This window comes from Kogia breviceps, chromosome 18, assembly GCF_026419965.1.
Source record: "Kogia breviceps isolate mKogBre1 chromosome 18, mKogBre1 haplotype 1, whole genome shotgun sequence".
In the NCBI taxonomy this organism is placed as follows: domain Eukaryota; kingdom Metazoa; phylum Chordata; class Mammalia; order Artiodactyla; family Physeteridae; genus Kogia; species Kogia breviceps.
This window is the reverse complement of record NC_081327.1, coordinates 47,548,909-47,569,531: the sequence shown is the minus strand read 5'-3', so window position 1 is coordinate 47,569,531 and position 20,623 is coordinate 47,548,909. Positions and strand designations below refer to the sequence as shown.

Genomic DNA, 20,623 nt, shown 5'->3' with positions numbered 1-20,623 from the left:
AGACTGCCCTCACCAATGTGGACAGGCATCACCTAATCTTCTGAGGGCCCCAGAGGAACAAAAAGGTGGAGAAAGGGTGGATTTGCTTTCTCTTCTTGAGCTGGGACATCTTTCTTCTCTGCCCTCAGGCATCAGTGCTCCTGGTTCTCAGTTATTCAGACTCAAGACCATTGGATCCCCTGGTCCTCGGAGCCTTTGGGTTTGGGCTGGAACCACACCACCGACTTGCCTGGGCCTCCAGCTTGCAGACAGCAGATCACGGGGCTCCTCAGTCTTCAAAATCACGTGAGCAAATACCTCACAATAAATATCTATCTGTTTATTTATCTCTGACTGGATCGATATCTGATTGGTTTGATTTCTCTGGAAAACCCTGAATAATACATCTTTTGGTACCAGAAGTGTTCAAGAGGAATGGAAACTTAAGGATGACTTTTCTGAGTTGGTTCTGGGTTTTCTGGGATTGGCTCCCTAATCTGATTAGATTTAAAGATGCCAGTGACTTTATTTCCAGCCCTAAAGAGAGCCCCGATAGTCCATGATATGAACTCCATATAGCAACATGCAAAGTATCTGCATTGGACTCTCCCTAATCAAGCAGTTGAGTGACTCCACGTATGATGCTTTCAAACATTTTTAGAAAACTAAGGAATATAATGACGTTGTTTGGTTGCTCCCAATGTCACTGGACAAAATGGTTGAAAGGAAAGGATGAGCTCAGGGCTTCGAATTCCCAGCTCAAACACCACAGAAATGACCTAAAAGCTTCTTTGTGTTCCCTGAAGGAGACCTTGTACATGGGGCTGAAATTGCTGAAAGTCAAACACACAGCCCCATCCTGCAGTTGGCTGAATGACAATGCAAATGGAGCTCCCAGCCTCAGAGGGTGTGTACTGAGAAAGTGAGGATATCGACTAGGAAAGAGTGCGGTCCCGTCAGTTGGGAAGGGGACATGTAGGAAGACCCTAGTGAAGCTGGGGGCGTTGAGCGTCTAAATGCTAATGAGTCTCCTGTGCCAGGGAGGAGGAGGTCTCCCTGCCCACAGCCTGGTGAGCTTTCCACCTCCACCTGAGGGATGAGAATTGGGAAAATTAAAATGGGACAAAGCTGACTGTACTTACTGAGGTTCAGCTGTTTTGCTTGAATAAATGTGCCCTGTATTTACTGCTCTGGTTAATTTCCAAGTTTTGAAAAACTTGATTTTGTTGATTATTGCCAGCGTTTTCATTCTTCTATGGAGAAGAAGATTTTTAAATGAACTTATCCCATTATTCCTGCTGATGTCACCTAGGCTCATATAGTGATATTATTTACTTTTCAAAAATTTGTTTTACTTATTTATTTTTGGCTGTGTTGGGTCTTAGTTGCTGCGCGTGGGCTTTCTCTAGTTGCGGTGCGCAGGCTTCTCACTGCGGTGGCTTCTCTTGTTGCGGAGCACGGGCTCTAGGTACGCGGGCTTCAGTAGTTGTGGCTCGCGGGCTCAGGAGTTGTGGCGCACGGGCTTGGTTGCTCCGTGGCACGTGGGATCTTCCCGGACCAGGGCTCGAATCCGTGTCCCCTACATTGGCAGGCGGATACTTAACCACTGCACCACAGGGGAAGCCCTGATATTATTGAAAGCACGAATGCGGCCCTTTTTCTTCAGGATTCTAACAGTTATTTGCTGTTCATCCAGAGGTTACAACTGCCCGTACTCTTCCATTTTTTTGAATGAAGTGGCAAATGGTTTTGTCTGTGGGTAAAAAACCTTAAAAATAAATTCAGAGTGTTTCCCTTTTAGCAGTAGCTTCCGATAATCACCAGATGTTCAGTATTTGCCACATTTCATGAACAGTCTACAATAGAGTAGGGTTTATCTTCCATATATTTTTAGATCGCCGTATTATCTCCATTTGTCCAGATTTTCTCTTTTTTCAATAATTATTTATAAAATATTTTTGATAAATAAACCTCATTGATCTTTTCTCACTTTAATTTCTCCCTCTAGCACTAGTGCAAAATGAATCAAATTCTGCAATTAGTGCCATAATTTTCATGACATTTCTGTTATCTCAAGAATGCCTTTTGTCACCATGACCTCTAACGGGAAAACTTCTTTCTCTGAGAGTTGAATCACTGCAAAGAATCCTTTATTATCTCAAAATACTGCTGAATATTTCCTCTTTACTTCCAAACATTGGTCCAATCTGTGTGTGTGTTTATTTATGTGCAAGCCAAGTAAACCTAGTCTTCCTAGTTGGTGGAATATTCATGACTTTTGAGTATTCTCATCATATGCATCTGGTCTTAGGACCCAGTTGATATAAATGATTTCTGTCCTTTTGAAAACAGTTTACAAACAAAATATTATTTGACAATGTTAGTCATGAAATAGGCTGTTCAGCGTCTCATAACTGTGACTTTTCAAAAACATCTTTCACAAAATACTTGAGAGTATCGGTTTTATCCATTGTATATACTCTTTGATGTTCTATAACTGTTACTGAGAATAGTGTTTCGTATTACTGGGAATATGATTTGGGGGGGAAAGCTGTTTTTCACGTAAAGTATTGTATCAATTTTATCTTTCTCTATGGTTTACCCTTACGGTCCTTTTTGCATTTTGGTATGATTGATAATGCCGGGAAAATATCAATAGTCACTGAATGTTAAGAATACTTCAGAATGACTATAGCCTCTTCAAAGTGCCCTGACAGGAGGAGAAGAGAGAGAAATTGGACTGGAGAGAGAAACCAGTCTTAAGTTGTAACTAAAATGCCTTACTTTTACAAATGTTACAGAAGCGTATGATTATCTCAGATCATTTCCAGGGCCTTAAAAGCTGCTTGTGCAGCTGACGCATCCAGAAGCTCAGGTATATTTCAATCTTGACCCCAGACTTTTCTTCTCACTCTGAGATAATAGAAACTCCTCTGATTCCCTTAAGTTATAAACAACAGTCTCCAATGAGGAATTAAGTGTCCACTGAAAAACAGTAATCAACGTTTCCGCTGTCATTGAGCGCTTCCTTCAGGCGGGCTGGTAGAAATGGAAATCTGTGATATGAGGAAGAAAGAGAAGCATCTCCTCTCTGTCACTCACCCGCGCCTCCCCCCCCCCCCCACACCCACAAGCTGCTGCTTCTCATGCCACAGTATCTGATGGGCGGGGATCGGGCGAGTGCTGCTGGGCAAGGTCCGGCTTAACTGGCACTGTTGTAAGTTGGCTTCACTCTCTCTAGACCTGGGAGGTATGAAAGCAGGTTCTGTCTCTTGTGTGGGTGTTTTCATAACTTCTTCAGGCTCCCCCAACCTGTCAGTCTGCTGCTTGCATCTAACTGTCATCCGGGTGATGTTTTCTTTTTTTTTTTTTTTTTTTTTGCAGTACGCGGGCTTCTCACTGTTGTGGCCTCCCCCGTTGCGGAGCACGGGCTCCGGACGTGCAGGCTCAGCGGCCACGGCTCACGGGCCCAGCCGCTCCGCGGCACGTGGGATCCTCCCGGACCAGGGCACGAACCTGCATCCCCTGCATTGGCAGGCGGACTCTCAACCACTGCGCCACCGGGGAAGCCCCGGGTGATGTTTTCTGTAACATCCGTTGCCACTCCTCTCTGGACCCCTAGTTTTCAGGAAATTCAAGCCACACAGACTCTCTGTTCGAGTTCCGTCTTCTTCCCACGTGGTTTACTGGTCCAGGTGTCCAAATAGATCCAGGCTGACTCCCCCTACTTTAAGGTCAACATCTAGTTCATGAAAAACAGTCACCTGTCCTGTGTTCCTACTCAACCAAAGTGCAGGGCAATTCTTACGTAGCCACCTTATTGTTTGTTCTGCCTTGACATTAGATCTCTGTTTTTCTTTCTTCCTTTCTATCTCATTTTTTGTTTGTGGGTTTGTTTGTAGACCTCTAGGTTTCATGGCAGGAGTGAGATCCCATTCCACCATGTTTCCCCCTTCCAGGAAGTATGAATCAAGTTTCCTTGAAGCATTGCCTTATACCCCCAAGAGAAAGGAGGAAAAGGATGTCCCTCCCCATGTCCCCCCCTCCACACACAAACTTTTATCAAGTCACACTCCCTTCCTCTTGTGTGTTGGTGGGCGGGACAAGTGACACAGATTTCTCTGAGGAATTTATCTTCATAAAACTTCTTTCTACATAATTAAAATCCATTTTCTACTCTCACACTAAGAGTATCAGTTCTTAGCATGTGCTTTGATACCTACATCTTGATCCGACTCATAACACACTTTATTATACAGGGTCTTTTATATCTGAGTGTTTCAATCAAAACTTTCAGCATAACAACATTTACTCTTGGGGGACCTTAAAATAACAGATTCAGAAAATCTCCTTAATTATATTCTTTGGGTTGGAAAAGCTCTCACAAAATATAGGCTCTAGCAGATCAAAACTGGGCTTGCATCAAATATAGATGTTGAGACCAAAGTTATTATGTTAAGTTCATTCAGTCAATCAATCGATTAATCAAAGAATTTATCTTCCTAGACTAGCTCCTTGTATACATAAGTAGAAAATGAAAACTTGTTCTTTTGCATAGCTTTTCCACACTTTAAGTTAGTATGATTTCAGGAGCTAAATCCGGTATGAATTTTTAACTTATGTCCAGATAGGATTTTCTCCTTGCTGTCTCTCCCACTCCCATCTAATTTCTCCACACACACCCAACAGAGACTGTTCTTTCTCCTGGTGCTCTGGTCCAGCTGTGGAGACTGCTAATTATTTGGGTAAGATTCAGAGCAAGACTGAAACTAAATGATCTGCAATCTCTGTTTACCCTTGACAATCAGCCTTCTCCACGCTACCTTCCTGCTTAGTAGCAAAGGCAGACTTAATTAGTGAAAGTCATGAATAACACTGAACAAAATAGTCATTTTCAGCCTTTTGTGAATCTTTAAAAGATTAAGTTAAAAAAAAGGCCAGTTTTGTCTGTGATAACTTAAGCCCGGGAAGGCTTTGCTGTTTATTTAGCATTTTCCTATTTTTTCCTCAATCTAAGCTAATTTATCTTAAAGTACTGTCACAAATGGTCCTCACTTCTGCATAAGGTAAAAACAGTACTTCAAAGGTGTAAGCTCTGTTTGATATAATAAAATATGTCTGTAACCTAAAAAAACCTAGACAAAGAAAAAGGTATCTCCTAAATAAGATTCTTCCAGGAACCTAATTTTCTATCCCTCTAACTCTTCTCATCCCCCAAACAACCATCCTTACCAGGTTGTTTCTTTTTTAAATAAATTATGTCATAATTTTACATTTGGGTTGTATGTAAACTGATTATTTCCTCCAGCATTAGTCCTCTTATTCCTTAATAATAGATCCCAATATTTAGCTGTTTCCCTTAATCCTAATGCTTTTCCCTGCTGTCTAGTCAGCTAGGTACAAATTCCAATAAGATGGTTTTTTGAGACCTAAGGAGAAATTCTGTGTGGTAATTACACACAAAAAATTTTTTTTTTCACACAAAATTTTTTTAATGGGAAAGTCTATATTCTAAGAGGTAGCAAATACCTAAATAAAAGATTCAAGACGATCTTGGATGCTGCGGTATTCATTGCAGCACTATTTATAATAACAAAATGGTGATAGCAACTTAAAGGTCTAGCAGAAGGAGATTAACTAAATTATTATACGACCATAGTACAAAATCCTCTGCTACCATTCAAATCAAGTTTTTCAAAGATACTTAATAATATAGGAATATATATCATTATTTACATGCTGTGAAAGAAGTAACTGTTTTTCCATGTAATGGAAAATTATACAGAGTTAAAATATTGTTTCTTAAGATTAGTTATTAACATGGAGAAATGTTTATGATACTGTGTTAAAAAAAAAAAAGCATAATGTTCACTTGTACAACATGCCTGTACATACATCAGACTAATCCTGAAAAGAAATATATGACAGGGCTTCCCTGGTGGTGCAGTGGTTAAGAATCTGCCTGCCAAAGCAGGGGACATGGGTTCGAGCCCTAGTCCGGGAAGATCCCACATGCCGTGGAGCAGCTAAGCCTGTGTGCCACAACTACTGAGCCTGCGCTGTAGAGCCCAAGAGCCACAGCTACTGAGCCCTCATGCCACAACTACTGAAGCCTGCACACCTAGAGCCCGGGCTCCGCAATAAGAGAAGCCACCGCAATGAGAAGCCCACGCATCCCAACGAAGAGTAGCCCTCACTCGCCGCAACTAGAGAAGGCCCGCTCACAGCAACGAAGACCCAACGCAGCCAAAAAGTAAATTTTATTTTTAAAAATTATTTGAAAAAAGATATGACAGTGTTAAACACTGCTTTAACATGAGTGGTGAGGCTATGCATATATTTTTTTCTTTTTTCCCCCACTTTTTATACAGTTGAAAGTTTCTATAATGGAAAAGCATAATCTTTATGGTAGAAATACACGTATTTCTAAGAATAAATACAAGTGCTGTAGAGACTTCAAGTAAAATGAGAGTTGGGGACCTTTCCTTGGCTTTGGCATTTAGAAGGTAATGGAAGAAGAACTTAGCCAGAACATTTTCGGTGACGTTGATGCGGGTAGAAGTCAGTTTCCTGCAGATTAAAATGTAAAATGGGAAGCTAAGTGTGTTAGTGAAGTTAAACCCTATTTCAAAACATTTTGGCTACTAAAGGAAGGAGCAAGATGAAACAGTAGCTAAAGAGGGATATTACGTTGGAAAAAGGCTATATCTATATACTTAATGGGAGATATGAGAGGATACTTAGGCGCTGTATGAAGTCGGTAGAAAAGCAAACTTTTGAGTATAGGTTAAAAGCCTCAATCTTCTCTCTGAAAAAGGAGGGGAGGTGATCAGCAGAGAGAAGTGGCTGGTGGCCGGGTCGGTTTTGTAGGGGGAGTGATGAAGAATCGTAATCATCCCCGCGATGCGCCACGCCAGGTAGCTGACCGATGAGCGCAGCAATTTTACTGAGCAGAGTTGGAGGCCAGCTGCTGCTGGGTTCCCAGAAAGCCTGAGGACACCAGCCTGCTCAACTGTGCGATTTAATCACAGTCCGCAGGGGTCGGGTATGGAGCAGCAAAGGTGGAGAGCTGCGCCGATTCAGAGTTGAAAACTTAGGAGTTTTGGTAGGAAAATGGGACAAAAATTATAACTCCTGTGCACCTTCGGTGACATGGGAGCCGAGGGACTTGGGGTGGGAATAATTACTTTATAAAGGAGTCGAGGTGTAGCACCCAGATCAGGTGATTGACAGCATCCTCAAGAGCAGGCTGATGAACTCTGGTCACTGGGCAGTCTTGGGGTCTCTCGGTTGCTAACTGGTCTAGCTCGTTATCATCGCTCAGTTGGCAGGGTTTTATTTGTAAACAGGATCTGCCCAGGGAGTATTTTCCAGGCTTGCTTTCATGTATTTATTTTTCTTTAGTTTCTTAGAGGGTGGGTTCTTTTGGGGTGGGGGGGAGTTGATGTTGGTTTGGGGTTGTTTTTGAGTAAAGAGAAGCAACAGCGCATAGCATCACATATGAATTAGTGGTCATTGACTACTGCGGAGAAAGTTGCTCGGACGGAGCTGCTGAGTTCTCTCTGTGGCCTGTGCAGGTAGTGGGGGCTTCCAGAGGAGAGAAGACCCTCAAGGCCCTGCACCTTGCTGATTCCCAGGAAGCTGAACTTCCTCTGACGGAGCATCTTCACCATGATCAGGTTTTGTGTCAACCACGAGCAAAAATATGTGTCAAGACTGAAAGGTGATGTCTCTCCCTCTGACTAGAGCAAATAAGGTAGAGGGATAGTGTGTTTTCAAAATACTTACAAATAGATATTTTCTTATTAGTACGATATACTAGTTCACATTGTCATCTCATACATTCCAATGACATTAGAAATCCGACATGATTTTTACTCTAGATGATTGTGGTCTCGGCATCTCTAGGCTGTCATGTTCCTTCTAATCACATAGTCAAAGGGATGTAGTAGATTCATCATAAGCATCTACAGAGTAGGTTATTATGAGATAGAAGGTCAGCAGCTATTTAAAAAAAAAGGTCCAGATATACTGTGAGAGAGATTATGACCTCAAGGTATGAGAGGGGCTGTTATAGCATCTATAATGATTAGTATTATAGGTCAGTTTTTCTTCACCTACTTATGGGCACCTCTGTACCTAGTCATGCTATAACTAATAATAGATCCTGTGGGTTTTAAAAATTAGCCATGTCCTGTAAATAAAATCAATACATGTTTCATAAGCAAGTGGGGAAAAAAGGAAAGTACTATGTGTACTTTAATATTTTCAAATAAATATTGGTACTAAATTTCCACAAATAGCTAGAATGTGTCTTGGAAAATGTTTCTAAGAGCAAGCACATCTTCAGAGAGCTTAATAATGATGATGGTCTTTATTGAGCATACACACAGCTTGGCACTGTTCTAGGTGCTTTACATGTATTGTGTCATGTAATCTTTTCCTTAATCCTATCAAGTAAGTATTATTATTGTCGTTATTTAAAGGAAGATAAACTAAAATAGAGGTAAATTCTCATGGTCGACGTTATACATCCTCTACCACCTAACCATCCCTACCGTGTGCAGAATTTCATGTGTCATTATTTGTTACACTTACAATATGGTAATGCTGTTAAACTTTATGGTTTCCAAAAATGATCAGATTTTTTATCCACTTATCCAGTGGGATTCATTGTTTTTGCTTTCTGACATCGTGTTATTACACTGAACTTCTTTTATATCTAGAGGCATACTGTTTCGAAAACTGAATTGATACAGGCAGCAAAATCTAATGATTGTGTGTCAATGTCATTAATTGAATGGTAAAGTTAACCTGATATATCTCTTACTAGTCTCTACCAAAACTCATTCATGCTAAATATTTAAAATATGATCATGAATACTTTCCAACATTGACCATAAAATGGGATTGTATTTTGTTTGTTTCTGATTTTTCCTATTTTGGATTCATCTTATCTTTGAAGTTTCATTGAATTTTAAGGTACATCATGCACACGTTATTTTCTAAGCGCCATTGAGCATAGCTGTTGGATTTTTTAAAAATACATTTCTAAGGAGAAACTTGAAGTGTACGTTTTAGTTTACTTTTATTATCCCAATATATATCTAAATTACTTTCGTGACAAGCGCATGGAAAATATATCACAATTTAGGCTTTAAGGAAGTTTTGTGAGTACAAAGTAACTACCATCGAACACAGACTAATGTCGTTTTTATCACCATTCTCCATGAGGGGTAATAAAGTTTATCTAAACTGGTGTCAACCTTAAAAATAATAGCTATTTTACCAGTAAAAATGTTTTTTGGGGGGAATAGCAGAGAACTGCAATTGGGGACAAGCATGCTGTAGTGAAAGCTACAGGCACGTCCAACAAACAAAGGAGAAGACTGTTATTTTAGAGAGAAAAAAGAGGAAGTTAGGAAGGGTTGTTTTGAATGAAAGTCCACTGGGGAAAAGAGAGGGTGATGATGGTTTCTCATTGGCTGAGCTGCTGGGGTAGTGGATTTCTTAGAGGAGACAAAATGTACATCTTTTCTTGTTGGGGCCTGTAATTGACGACTCTTCCTATAATTGATGTCACGTGGCACCACGTGGGAGCTCCCCTTTCTGGCCTCCCGACCCCATTTGAGTGCAGTTTCCCTTTATTAAGTTTCACATTGGAGAAGAGTAATTGATCCGGTCTCCAAAATTAGAACTGGCCCATTATTGGGAAACACTCATTTTCCATCAAGTATTATGAATTCGAGCTGCACCTTTTCCTGACCTAACTCAGCATGTATCCCCTGTAGCAGGTCCGTGCTAGAAGACTGTTAGCAGGATTCCCCTATACAACTGTTCTCTGCATTTGTCGCAAGAGGGAAAGAAATGTTTAAAAAGAGAACTCTTCTCCAGAGAGCACTGCAGTAGGACCATGACTTCCTAATATGATCTCATCTGCTCTGAAAGTTCCCTTTGACAAGAAATAAAGCCATCTCTCAACTCCCTGTGACCACTCGTGTCCGCCGGTCCGAGGGCTTACTCTTAGAGTGGTAGTTTACCTTGAAACGGATGAGCTCAGCTGATCCTTCATTGGACTGTAATGCCCCAGTCTCCTCTGCCGCAGTCACACTTCCTGCGCTCATAGTTTCTTATGAAGGTTCTCTCATCTCCCACTCCATACTATTAATTCTTCCTTCTGACTCTAGCACTGACTCGGTATTCAAATAACCTAAGTTTAGATTCAAGACCTGTCACTACCACCTGCATGATCTGGGGCAAATAACTTAGGTGAACTTCAATATTCAAATCAAAATGTAGTGCCTAATTAAAATGGATGATTTGAGGATTAAAATAGATGTTGCGAGGGAAGATTACTTGTTGATACTTGCTATTATCATTACATATAATTAGGGAGGCTATACAATAAATGCAAACTGGAAAGGACAGAAATGTGAAGTTGTGGTATGTAGGAGAAATATTACAGTGAAATTTTAAAAAATTCACAGTCACAACAAAAGCACTGAGACGCAGAAAAGATACATACATTAATAAATTATATAATTAATAGGTTGATGTTCTAGTCCAGTAGAATTAATCTTTACATCTGAGGAAAAAGAACAGCTGCAGCAGAGCCTGCAAGAAACAAATGGCAAGAGTAATGGAATCAATTTATCTACCTTCCTCTAATTCCTTACGCCCCTTCCTTGAGATGAATTGATTCTGGGGAAATCATCTACATTGGAAACTCTTCCTTAGTAATTGCAGATGAACGAGGCATTACAGTAAATATTCATATGATTTCAGTCATGAATATAGGAACAACATTGGATCAGAGGTTTGGGGGAAGAGAATAAGGCATAGCAGAGTTTGTTTTTTTTCCAGATAAGTTTTACGAGGAGAATAAATAAAGAATTTGCACAAATACTATGCCCCAAGGCTGAAATTGAGCTTATTTTAGCAATTGTATTACTATTGAGTGAAGTTCAGAAATCCAAGCCAAACCTTATTTACAGAAAGCAACCCTGAGCCATTACTTTATAACAGCATTTCTACCAGAACGTCCCTAAAAAGACTCAAGACCATCTATTCATTTGAGAAAAATGCCTGGAATATTGTTTCGCTTTGCTCCTCCCACCCCATTCCAAATATGCTGAATTTATTCTTGGAGGCAAAAAATATATATATATCAAAACTTTTATTATCTACCAATAGATTCAGCAGTGCTATCCCATGTCCTTCTAGATTCTATTGATGGCTAGTTTTAAATGCCTTTTAAATTCCCACAAAAGCAGGAACTAACCAAAATGAACCACAAAATAAAGAGGTAACACCTAGGACTGTAGTCAGGTTTGCATTAGGCAACTTGTCTACTTTGTGTTACCCCATCTTTTTTTATTAATTTTTTTTAGTTGACGTATGTAATAGTTAATTTACAATGTTGTATTAGTTTCAAGTGTACAGCAAAGTGATTCGGTTATACATACATGTATATATACTTTTTCAGATTTTTTTCCATTATAGATTATTACAAAATATTGAGTATAGTTCCCTGTGCTATACAGTAGGTCCTTGTTGTTTACGTATTTTATATATAGTAGTGTGTATCTGCTAATCCCAAACTTCTAATTTATCCCTCCCCCCCTTCCCCCTTTGGTAACCGTAAGCTTGTTTTCTATGTCTGTGAGTCTGTTTTGTATGTAAGTTCATTTGTACCATTTTTTTAGGTTCCACAAATAAGTGATACCATATGATATTTGTCTTTCTCTGTCAGACTTACTTCACTTAGTGTGATAATCTCTAGGTCCATCCATGTGGCTGCAAATGGCATTATTTCATTCTTTTTTAATGGTTGAGTACTATTCCACTATGTGTGTGTGTGTGTGTGTGTGTGTGTGTGTGTATATACATACATATATATATATATATATATATATATATATATATATATACACATATATATACACACACCACATCTTCTTTATTCATTCATCTACCAGTGGACATTTAGGTTGCTTCCATGTCTTGGCTGCTATAAACAGTGCCGCTGTGAACACTGGGGTGCACGTATCTTTTCGAATTAGACTTTTGTCTGGATGTACGCCCAGGAGTGGGATTGCAGAATCATATGGTAACTCTAGCTTTAGTTTTTTAAGGAACCTCCATAGTGTTCTCCGTAATGTTTTTGATAACTTCTCTAGAAATAGGCCAGTTTTTAATGTTGAAAATTTTCATACAGAGTTTTATCTTTGGGAATTCTGTTCTCAACAGAACTGATTGCTTCTACTAAATGGAACTTTTCCTATAGTGTTAGAAAGAAATGTAGTGCTTTACTTTTCTAACATTCTAAAGAAAAAGACTTGATCACAAAGGCTATTGTAATGCCATATGAATAGTAAATACTTTGATTATCTTTTCTCTCATGAGCAATGAATATCTAGTCCCAGGTAAATGGCAGTGTACCCAAAACCAATTCAAAATAACATCTGTTTTTCTCCTAAGTTTAACTAATATTTAGAACTGCAAGTAGAATAATGATTGCACTTTTATCTACAATTATTTTATGTAGGGATTAGACTTGTCCCTAATATAAGTTATATAATTATCTGTAATACAACTGATATATAACTGATTTAAATAAATCTCAAATACTTGTTTATTAAAAGTATTTTAACTCAGGTGTATCAAAATACTCAGTCTATTAATCCTACAATTATGGTATTTATACTCAATAATATCAATTTGGTTCAGAAATATTTACCAAAACATTATAGGATAATTATACCTAAGAATTAGTTTTTCTTTTTTTTTTTTTTTTTTTTTTTGCAGTATGCGGGCCTCTCACTGTTGTGGCCTCTCCTGTCACGGAGCACAGGCTCACGGGCCCAGCCGCTCCACGGCATGTGGGATCTTCCCGGACCGGGGCACGAACCCATGTCCCTTGCATCGACAGGCAGACTCTCAACCACTGCGCCACCAGGGAAGCCCAAGAATTAGTTTTTCAGTTACCTTCCTTAGTAACTGTGTCTTAACATTGCAGTGCTTATGGTTTTCAAACACATCAGGGAGAATCTGCTGGTAATGGCAGAAAAAGTGTGTAAAAAACTAACCATTTCTTTTCTAAGCACACTCATTTTATGTCTCACCCATTTAGGAAGATTCCTAGAATTATCATTTTGTACCTTTCTGTAACATCTTATCCCTGCCTGAAAGAATTACACTTGTTATTTTACAAACTAACAGCTATTCTGGAAATGTTAAATAAACAGATTTCAGTATTAATTTAAAGTTTGATCCAAAGCTCTAAAAATTGTCCTGTGGCCACGTCCATGTCTTTGTGAGAACTTCATAATACTATGAATATTTCTCTTTGGTGAGCCTTTCCATCTTTTACTGGAGTATAAGTCCCTGCAGAGTATGAAAAGGACTGATCATTGTGTAAGTGATCTTAACCTATAAGATGCCCTTAATATTGCAGCTGGTATTTAACAATTACTCTATCAAAGTTCAGTTGCAAAAGGTTAAGATTTTTCTGTTTAACGCTCAAAGTGATTTGGCTTTACTGAGTTTTATCATGATGAAATCTAGCATGTTGTTACTAGTAGAATTTCCTATCAATATTAAGTAAGATAAAGTCACTCAGATTCATTTTAGATTCATTTATTCAAGTATCTATTGACATATCATATGTGCGTCACTGTTTAGGTGTTTAGGATGTATTAGTGATTCCTTACACCATGATAATATATATTATTAAAGAGCAAGACATGATAAAATAACACATTTATGGGATATTAGACATTGATAAATTTGTGAATAATGAGAATAGTAAATCAGAATTAGTGCTTAGGAAATATAGAGTAGGGGATGAACTTGTATTAAAATTCTAAATATTTTGGACATAGTAGGACTTATTGCAAAGGTGATACATTCTGGGAGAGAGCAGTCCACACACTAGCAGGTAAAAGCTCTCTATTTTTAGAATTACTCAACTTGTTTCTCTAAATGTAATCTTTAGACATCTCAGTTTTTCTTCTTAATGGCTTAAACCTTTTAGAGCAGTTTCTAGGAAAAGCCATTGCATATCTTTACATATCTATGAAAAGTCATTTTTATGTGAAGTCTTTGTATATCATACATCTAGTATTTTCAAACCTGCTAGTAGCTATCTCTCAGTTGAATCTGCTGGATCATTTCCAACCTTAATTTACTGGGCAACTGACGTATATTTTTATATTCATTAGGTAGTGTAGATATTATGGACACTTTGATACCAGGTGGTATCAAATTATTGTTTCATCTGTAATACAGACCCACTCAAATTAGAGAATCTGTTACCACATCTTTTCATTATAATATTGCCATTAGTGTTTATTTTCCTGCATATATATAATTTTATTTTTCTTATTGTTTTGTTTAAGCTCTTTGCAAATCAAGGCAATAAATCTTTTGTCTTATGTGTTGCAAAATTTCCCCTGGTTTATCATTTATTATTTAATTAGTTTGTCATTTGACATTTAATATATCTGTATATAGAAAACAAAGTATACTTGAATTTGGGTTTTTAAAATATTTTGTATAGGTTTATTGATTTTCTTCTGAGTATGGCTTTTAATACATTCTCTAAGATTGTGTTCTTTTGAACAAGTCTAAATTTATAAACTAAATATGTAAAGTTTTGTTGTTGTTGTTTTACAGATTGAAATGTTCCACTCTGAAGTGATTCTAGATACTAAGAGGAGACAAAACAAAGCCCCAGCTCCATGAAGGTATTAATTTTTTTAATTTACAAATTCTTATTTCTTGTTTTACATTAGCCTGCAGCAATTAAAGTCTATTGGAATTAAATACAAATCTTAACAACTTAGATAAATATCCTAAGAAAGGGCAAATAGGCATAGTGACATGAAACAAGAATCAGGGTCCAAATACGTTTTTTTAGTGGCAAAGTGGAAGGATCGTGATGCTGGACCTCAGAAGCTCATCTACTAGTTACATAGTAAGTCAGTCTCTCTGGTCCTTGGCTTTCCCACTAATAAAACAGGAAAGTAGGACTATCTCACTGGTTCCAAGTGATATTTGGAAGACTGTCTAGAGCTTAGAAAAACACTGAAAGGGTCCGTGAAGCCAAAATTAAGCTTTGTATTCAACCTTACCGATCACTAGAACCTCAGGTTAACTCTGAGAGCTGAAAAATAAAAACGAACTTCAGAGTGTTAGATTTCCTGTTTCCACCCAATATAAGCCAATGGCAAGTAAATATACAGTGAAATGGGCTTATGCGTATGCATGTGTAAATTGAGTGTTTCCATAAACATCTAACGACTATTAAAAATGTTCTAAATCGCACACCTGTGTGATAGTCAGAAAAGTCCTTTGATCCTGATGTAATTATTTATATAAAGGAACAGATTGGCTTTGCTAGATTCACTGACTTATAAACTCCATCTCTACATTTCTGTCATTTCAAGGCTTTCTTGATTAAGATGTAGAAAGGAATTAAGTGTATTCAAGTTGGATTAATGAAACGCTGATTTCGGTAGTGTTATTCTGTAATATTTAGTATTTCTTTGCTTCTCCTTCACTTTTTAAAAATTCTTTTTCCTTACTCCTCAAGTTTAATATATGATTCTTTTACAGAAAGTACGCTATAAAGGGTTTCAGAACTACGCATGCGGCTATTTTATATCTGTTGCAATGTTTTGAAATTATGGTTTCATTATCCCTTGGCCTGTTTTTTTAGAGTGAAAAATATGTGTATCACCATCATTAGAAGCTTTGGAGGCTTTGGAACACTGTTGAGATGGAAGTGCTATGTTGCACACACAAAAATGGATTCTAACAAATGGTGTGCTCTGAATTTTCCTTTCTACTGACTTTTTATTCATTTTTAAAATTCTCACATGATGTTCTGAAGCAGTTAACAATGAATCATAGGGCTGAATTCAGCTTTGCAAATATATTAAAAGAAATTATCAGGCATTTCAGTTCATCTAGAAATATCGCCCACCCGAGGGGTGGGCAATAAACCTTTGCTAGCTAGTGTTAACACTAGGAGCAAAACGAATTGAATCAGTATTATTGATTTCCATTTGCCAAGCACAAAATTGTACTATCTCTGAGAGGAGCTATTTGTAAACTTCTTGGAACATAGCTACCTTTGTATTCATTACTTACTAAGACCTATAAGACCTTAGTAATATTGCATAAATACCACTGTGCTTGAGCTTACATGATGTGCCTTGCTTCAACGTGGACACTTAAGACATCGATGGTGTTGTTTAAACATTGGCTCTGGGAAACAGTGCCCTGGGAGTACCTTCATTGAGATCCAAAGTATAAACTGCTCTATACCGTCAGGACCTGCTGTCACCTTTGGATGAAAAGAAATGTGTTGGCTTTCTGATGTGTCTCCAGTGCAATTTCATGGCTCACCGTGAACAGCACCCGAAATGATGATTTACGATGTCTCCGTCCATGAGTGGCGGTTTACAAATCACTGCTTACGTGTTGCCTCAAGTTCCAAATGTTACTAATCAACTTGTAAGTAAGAAAAGCTTTTGGTGGGTTGTGTCTTCCTGACAACGTGTTCTATAATAATTATGGAAAATATCACACTGCCTTTGGGTTTTCCAGAGACTGATGTTTCAGTGTTGCAGCTGTGCAGAATATTTGTTTAGCTACACTTTTCCCATAAACCATCACACTGAACTGCGGGTTTCAAATCAAAGAATGATGAGGAATAAGGCAGGTAGAAGTTACCTAAGACCCTTCGGTGCTTTGGCTTCCCCTCTGTGAAAGTTGCTGAGACAGTGAGTAAGCCCCTGGCTAAGGGACCATCAGGAATTACTTGTCTGTTAGTCTATATTTTCAATCAGCAGCAATAGTAAGAAACCATATTTTATGCTATTCTGAAAGAGTGGAAGACCTTTTAAATCTGAGTTCACATGGAATCTTACTACATCCTACATATTTTTACTCATGTCCCAACTGTTTAGACTTTCTGGGGTTTTCTTTTTATATAAATTATTAATAAATTCTGCATGTTCAGAGACAATATCAGTGTAAGTAAATTTAAAGGAGTTTTCGACACCTGTTGCTTAATATTTTCACTATTTTAATAAATACTTTATTTCCATGAAGAGGCCCAAAATTCAAATTCTATATGAACAGTCAGGTAGGAATCAGTTTCCCTTTATAGGGCAAAAAACTAAATTTCTTAGATAAACATAGACAGAAATAGCCACAGCCATGGATGCGGATATGGCTAGGCATTCGTGTACCCCTTCGGGAGGGTACACATAGTTCAGTGGAGTGTTTGGCTCATTTCTTTTTGGCTGAAACTCTTGGTTTCTATAGCTGTTACGTAAACTTTGAAAGTTGCCTTCTTGGTGACAGTTATTCCTATAATTCGTCTCTGTAGGGGCTGAAAATAGCTAGACTGTAGAAGGACTCAGAACATCCTCGTCCATTCCCTTCAGGATGTCTTAATGATTATGATGCAATTACAGATACAGTGTTTCCTTTTCCCTCTTGAAAGAAGTGGGGAGATGAAAGCAAACAGACAACTGACATTAAGTCGCCACATTTAGGGTAAAATTTGGAATTTCTTACCAGCATAGATTTTTTAAATAACATTAAATTTGAAATCCCCAAGAAAAAGCAGTTTTTAAAAAAATGTGTCCTTATATTGTATGCCTTCATTTTCTTCTAATAAGAATGTCATTCATACAAAGTCTTATATTATCTTAATCAGAATACCACTAGGCTTATTGAATATGAATACTTTCTGTACTTTGATGCATTATAAAACGCTGTGCTCTGCTTTTTTGGGGAAAAAAATCTCTTCTGTGTAACGTTGGCTTATGAATATTATAACAGTTCATTTCTGTTCACATGCAGTGAACTGAGACAACCTTCACTGCAGCATTTGGAGTCTCCTTCTGTGAGTCTGTCTTATGAGAATGCATATTCAATGTTTGTTTGAATGTCTCTCTGAAGAAACCAATCTGGCAAGTTTATAATCTTTACGGTTACTTGGGGTTTTGTTTTATTTTTCAAGTAGGTACCAGGCAAGATTTTTCGTATGTTCGCTTTTCAAAGAAAAGTTAAATAGATTTCACGATCAGAGTGGATAGTGCTACTATTTTTGTCACCAGGAAAGTGTTATTTTGGCATATGACATACATAATAATTATCTTCCCTGATTTAACAGCCTATTTGGAATAGCATTGCCACTTAGGTTATGTAACCCTTTGCCTTCCAAATAGTTCACATATTTCATCTAGAAAATATTAGAAGGTTCTCTTTGCAATCACTGAATAATGTTATTTTTGCTAAACATCTGAATCTAGAAATTGTAGATCCGAGAGTATGCAAGTGGTAGAAAGTATTGTGAAGTCTAGGGTCAAGAAAGTAAGAACTTGTATTATGCTTGGAGAAATGTTTTCCTACCTCTTTCTTGTCACTGGATAATCATGTATATAACTAAGCGAAAAGTGATCCCAAGAAAGAGCTAACAGTCACTGACATGCTTTTACTGGAGCAAAATAGCTCTAGTTCAGCAAAACAATTAAAAAGTAAGGTGGGATCTGGGCTCAAGCCTGGGGAGACAGTCTCCTTAGAAGCATGTGCTGTAAGCTGCCCGCACACAATATTCCCAACAGCTGAGGTCTGGGCACCTGAGCCTCAAAGCCAGTGTCTGGTGGAAGCCAGTACCCAGTATCCAGCACGACCCCGGTGTGAGTCCTCGCATTTCGGTGACTCTGGAGCCATGAAAACCAAGAGCAAGTCAACATCCCTCCGAGGCATCTAAGATCCTACACCAGGAATTTGGATTCCTACTAAGTGGAAACGAGTGTATACAGTAGGACAATTGGTCTTCAATCCTGTGCGTCTCTTGCAGGAGGAAACTAGCCCATAAAAAACGGGGCTGGAGGCCATGCTGACGTGTACGTACCTGCAGCGACATGATTTCAGCTGTCATCCACTCCCCTGCCTGGACCGGTCCCTCTAGGTATGATAACCTTAACATTTTTAGCTAAAGTTTCTTCTTTCGGCATCACAGGTCATTTATGGGGGTAGATTATGTTTATATGGACATATCGAAGAGCTGTCGCATTATGTTCAGTACTGGGGCTCAAGAGGCAAACTGCCAAGGTAGTTAAACAAGATGGTAAAGCATCCTACCTCTGGAGTCTGTCAGCACGTTCTCTGCGCTTTAGTTTGATTTCCTAATAAATAGATCGGGGATGATGATGATACTACTAATAATAGTACCTACCTCACAGGGTTGTTTCAAATATCTGAAGTTAATCTATGTAAGATAACACGGCAAAATCTAGCATATGGTAGGCACATATTAGCTCCTGGAGTACTCTCAGTAGATACCCTGTATCTGTGCCTTGTAGTAAAATTATATCAGTAAGAATGACTCTTCGCACACAGTAAGCAGTGGTCACATTCAGTGCATTTCTAACAGCATCCCTGAACTAGCACGGGTGCAGTCATCTCAGAGATTCAGGAGATTAAAGGATGGAGGCTGTGACCACTGCCCTGGGAGAAATCAACCCAGGGTGGTGGGGGTATGAGACCTCAAAGGAGGCACCCAAACCAGCCTGGTCAGCGGGGATGTTCGGGGAAGCTTGAAGGAGGAGAACGGGGGGGCTCTTTTCCATCTGTCATAACAAATTACCCGCCAGATTGGTGGCTTACAACAGTATATTGTCTGGTTCGTGGAGGTCAGAAACCTGAAATGGGTCTCCATGGAGACAAAATCACCATGTTGGCAGGGTCGGGTTCCTTCCTTCTGGAGGCTCTAGGGGAGAGACCATTTCCTTCTTTTTTATCCAGGTTAGAAATCACCCACATTCCTAGGTTCATGGCCCCTTCCCCTGACCTCCAAAGCCAGCAACGGTACGTACAGTCCTCCTCACATCACACTGCTTTCCTCTTGACCTGCGTTCAGGCTCCATCTTCCAATTTAAGGACACCCCTCGTTATTCACATTGCGTCCACCAGGATAATCCAGAATCATCTCCACATTATAGAGTCAGCTGCTTCGCGACCTTGATGCCACGTGCAACTTAATTCCCAGATGCTGTGAATGTGTTACCTTTCACGTCAAAAGGGAATTGAAGACGGCTTGGGGAGGTCTTTATTCTGCTTGCCACGCTGATACGATGATACAAAGGGAAGAACTACCTCCCCCACACTTGAACACACATGGATGAAATTCTACTGGGCAAGGCTTTCCAAGATCAGTTGCCTAAATTGTCTCAAATAGGTTAGTATTGCCAAAATGCCTGCCTGTTTCTTTATGAGAAACACACGGAGTGCGTTGACAGCGCTTGATCATGTGATTGCAAAATCAATGGGGGAAATAGAGGAATGATTTCATCTTTGCTCTGCAGAGATTTTGTTCACATTCTATCGGCATTAATTTGCAAGTCTCATGTCTTTTTTTTTTTTTTAACTGTCCATCATTCTTATCAGAAAAACAAAATTAGCTTCCAGGTCATCAATGAAGTCAACCTAAACAGGAGGAAAAAGGTACTATTGGTTATATTTGAGCTTACCCATCTTCTGGTTTTGCTTTAACTATATACTGTTTTTACCTTACAATTTTATGTTACAGTGTTAAAAAATCAAGCAGGGCATGGAGTGC

General features: G+C 38.7%; 1 long non-coding RNA gene across 3 annotated transcripts in view; it reads left to right on the top strand.

Moving 5' to 3' along the window:
- Positions 1 to 20,007, top strand: part of LOC136793099 (uncharacterized) — a 165,726-nt gene extending 145,719 nt beyond the window's left edge. The window contains exons 2-8 of one of the 3 annotated variants that reach the window (XR_010837905.1): positions 129 to 285; positions 7,557 to 7,658; positions 14,656 to 14,726; positions 16,318 to 16,500; positions 17,860 to 17,902; positions 18,863 to 18,973; positions 19,810 to 20,007. This is a non-coding gene — a long non-coding RNA (uncharacterized lncRNA). Of the gene's footprint in view, positions 1 to 128; positions 286 to 7,556; positions 7,736 to 14,655; positions 14,727 to 16,317; positions 16,501 to 17,859; positions 17,970 to 18,862; positions 18,974 to 19,809 lie in introns of all 3 variants that reach the window. The other 2 variants (XR_010837903.1, XR_010837904.1) reach the window with 2 other exon arrangements.
- The last annotated feature ends 616 nt before the right edge of the window (positions 20,008 to 20,623 follow it).